Source organism: Callorhinus ursinus, unplaced genomic scaffold (genome assembly GCF_003265705.2).
Source record: "Callorhinus ursinus isolate GAN/ISIS: 27379988/994484 unplaced genomic scaffold, GSC_fseal_2.0 scaffold3, whole genome shotgun sequence".
Taxonomy (NCBI): domain Eukaryota; kingdom Metazoa; phylum Chordata; class Mammalia; order Carnivora; family Otariidae; genus Callorhinus; species Callorhinus ursinus.
The window spans coordinates 56,938,769-56,942,641 of NW_027397065.1; the positions used below are offsets into that span (position 1 = coordinate 56,938,769).

Sequence of the window (3,873 nt, forward strand, 5' to 3'; positions counted from 1 at the left end):
TTGTTCTCCAGTTTTCCTTGAGCTATTTTTATTGTTTTGTTTTGCCAAAATTAACCAGAGTCTGGCTTATTCTGTTGTTTTAAATTAAGTACCATGATTATTACATGAAAATGTGGGGCCAAAGGTGATAAAACAAGAACTTAAATAAGAGAAATAAATATTGGAAAGGGAGAAATGAAAAAAAAATCACCATTAGTTGCAATTTGTGTGATTTTTCTACATAGAAAATCCTGGAAAGTCAATAAAAAAATTATTAAAAGGAACAAAATAATTTAGTAAGGTGACCAGTTAGAAGATAAAAATATAGTAATACTTTTTTTTTTTTTTTGGAGAAGCAAACTGGTTTTTATTCTAAACAGTGCAAGGGTGGGGTGCGGTGTGGGAGGGGGCTCTCCTGTATCACAGCGTGACTCTCAGCAGACAGAGCTGAGGCTTGGATGGACTACTCACCCACAGGCCAAGCCTCTTGTCACCTGACCTGTCACAGGTCTGCCTGTGCTGCGGAGGACCGGGGCCCTTGGGGGTAGGCAGGCAACCCCTCTCCTGAGTCACCTCCATGCCCACCTCCCCCCCAACCCCCCCCCCCAGCCAGCAGTGACACACAGCACCCTCCATGCGGCCTGTGGTTGCCAATACCACCACAGCCTGCTCTGCAGGGAAGCCCAAGTGCTCCAGCTGCTGCAGCTGCAGACAGGAGACAATGGACTTAAGCAGTCATAGTGGGTTCTCAGACACTGTGCTGGCCCCTCATGACTGAGGCCTGGATCCTCTCCTGCAGCATCCAAGACCTATCCAGACCCAAGCCAGTCTCCCCTCGGAGGAGCCCTCCCAGATCTGCTACACAGACCCCAGGCCTGGCGGGAGATGGGCTGAGCCTTTGCTGTGGGACCGGAGGCCATGTAAGGAAGTCCAGGGGCAAGAGGTCTAGCTCCAACAGGATGGGGAATAGGCAGGCAGCTCAGCCAGGCCACCTGGGGTAGGAAGGAGTTGGAGTGGCCAGGGCCCTGCACAAAAGGCCCTCCTGCAGTGCTTTTAACTTCAGCTCAGAGAGCTCCAGCCACCGGAAGGCCCCAGCTGTGTAGGCCAGGCCAGCCAGGAGGCTGCAGAATAGCTGCAGGAGGGGTGGCTCGGAGCTGAGCAGTGGTGTCAAGGCAAGGAGCAGCTATGGTAGGTAGCAGCCACAGTGATCGTACCCCCTGGGGAGGTCTAGGCTGGTGACCCCGCCCTACCAGCATGGCCGGGGGGGGGGGGACAGGCATGGAGCTGTAGCCCCCAGCTGCACTGGACACCCTGAGTCCAGCAGCCAGGGGGACAGGGTAGAGGCAAGCAGGAACTGCAATGTGCCCAGGTAGCACTCCTGCTACCAGCCCAGTGTGGGCAGGAGCATCAGGCTCAGGAGCAGGCCAGGTTGGGCCATGTAGCCCAGGGCATGACTCTGCAGCCAGTGAGCCTGTCAAGGGTCCAGTGGCAGCTCTGGGGCCTGGGTGAGGCTGGGGCCAGTCCCCACCAGCCACAGGTTGCTCAGCAGCAGCATCAGGATGGAGGAGGCAAGAGGCAGTGCTGGGGACAGTAGGGGTGGGTCGGGCGGATGCTCTGGCATGCGTAGAGTGGCTGAAGGTGTCAAGAGTGGTCTTGGGGCTGTGTGCTTACTGACAAGCCCGGAGGACAGAATGAGAACACAAGGATAGGGGAGATTCTTCCAAGTGATAGAGAGATTTTTTTTTTTAATTTATAGAAATAACAAAATACCAATGTTTATTTTAAAATACCTTTAACAAAGACAAAAAAATTTTTTTAATTTTTAATTTATAGAAAATTTTTTACTTTATAGAAATTTTTTTATTTATAGAATAATACATTTTTTAAATTTATAGAAATAAAATACAAATGTTTATTTAAAAACTTTAACAAAAACAAAAACAAAAAAATGCTATGAATTATATACTCATGAATATATTTATTTATTTTAAAGATTTATTTATTGATTTGAGAGAGAGAGAGAGAGAGAGAGAGAGAGAGAGTGTGAGTGGGGGGAGGGGCAGAGGGAGAGGGAGACAATTCTCAAACAGACTCCCCACTGAGCATGGTGCCCGACATGGGGCTCCATCCCAGGATCATGACCCGAGCTGAAATCAGAAGTTGGTTGTTTAACCGACTGAGCCACCCAGGTGCCCCCTTATGAGTATATTTAACTAAAATTATGTAAAACTCACATGAAGCAAAAGTTAAAATTTCTCAAGACTCAGTAAAATGGAGCTAACAAAATAGAGAGGACTCAGTGTTACAAAGATGTCAACCCTCCCCAAATTAATCTATAAATCCGCTGCAATTTCTATTTAAATTCTACTTTTGAAAAAGTAACTTATCATGAGAGGTTGATTCAAAAGAATCTGTTAAGTACAAAGACTTAGTAAACTAGGAAGAAAACAAACTTCCTTTGTATAATTATGTGTATCTACCAAAAAGTATATGTTCAGGTATATATGACCAGCCCAAAGTTCCCCCAAAACATTTAAGATAATCTTCAAGTGCGGGTGCCTGGCTAGTTCAGTCAGTGGAGTGTGTGACTCTTAATCTTGTGGTTGTAGGTTAGAGCCCCACGTTGGGTGTAAAAATTGCTTAAAAATACAATCTTAAAAATAAATACTCCTCAAGTGAAGTTGGAAGTCAGAAAAGTCTCATCTCTGTGCTCAGAGTGATTAAAATAAACTTTTTTAAAAAAAGATTTTATTTATTTATTTATTTGACACAGAGAGAGAGACAGCGAGAGAAGGAACACAAGCAGGGGGAGAGGGAGAGGGAGAAGCAGGCTTCCCGCGGAGCAGGGAGCCCGATGCGGGGCTCGATCCCAGGACCCTGGGATCATGACCTGAGCCGAGGGCAGACGCTTAACGACTGAGCCACCCAGGCGCCCCTTAAAATAAACTTTTAATCCCCACAATCTTGAACAAGAATAAACAGCTAAAGATCACCCAACACCCAAGGAAAAGATTTCATATGGAAAAAGAAACCAAAAAAATTATATTAAACAGCAGAATACTGTAGGATTTCTAATTAAAGAAAATAAATCACACTTTCCTCTCTACTATTCAGTATGTTTTGATGAGTATGAAATATTTTTTTGTAATTTTTTCTCATCCTAGGATCTCCCTTCCTGTTCCCACATTTACCCCCTTTAATTTGATTTACTCTCTTGATTTGGAGGAGGACTTTCTTCAATAGCTTGCTGAGAAAAAGTATGGATGGGAGATAAATTTTTTGAGAGAGTTCATACTTTAACATGTTTTTATTCTGTCCTCATATTTAGTTGACATTTCAACAGAGCCTACAACTCTAGGTTGGAAACATTTCCCAGCAGAATTTTGGAAGTGTTTCTCTTCTATTAAGAGAAACTTAATACTATTAAGTTAATTAAACTATTAAGTTTATTTAACTATTAAGTTAAATACTATTAAGTTAATTAAACTATTAAGAGAAACTTTGACATCAAAGCCATTCTATTTTTTGACAAGTTCTGTATCCCCTTCTATGGAACCTACAGGATTTCCTCCTTATCCACAGTGTTCTGAAATTCCACAGTGATGTGCCTTGATACGAGTCTATTTTCATCCAACTGGGAATTTGGTGGAAACCTTTGAAGGAATTTGCATTTCCTTCAGTTTTAGTTAATTTTTGAATTATTTCATTGTTGATTTCCTCCATTTTCTTTGTTCTATCTTTCTATTATTTGGATATTGGGCTTCCTGGACTAATCATATAATATTACCTTTTTTCTCTTCTTACAGCCATCTCTTCGTCCTTCTGCTTTCCTTTCTGTGAGGTTTTCCTCAACTTTATTTTCCCAAACATTTTCATTTCTTTAATCATGTTTTA

At 43.1% G+C, this 3,873-nt stretch overlaps 1 pseudogene; it reads right to left on the minus strand.

The window, feature by feature from the left end:
* Positions 1-399: 399 nt before the first annotated feature.
* On the minus strand, positions 400-1,600 carry LOC112820415 (rhomboid domain-containing protein 3 pseudogene; annotated as a pseudogene).
* Between the last annotated feature and the right edge of the window lie 2,273 nt (positions 1,601-3,873).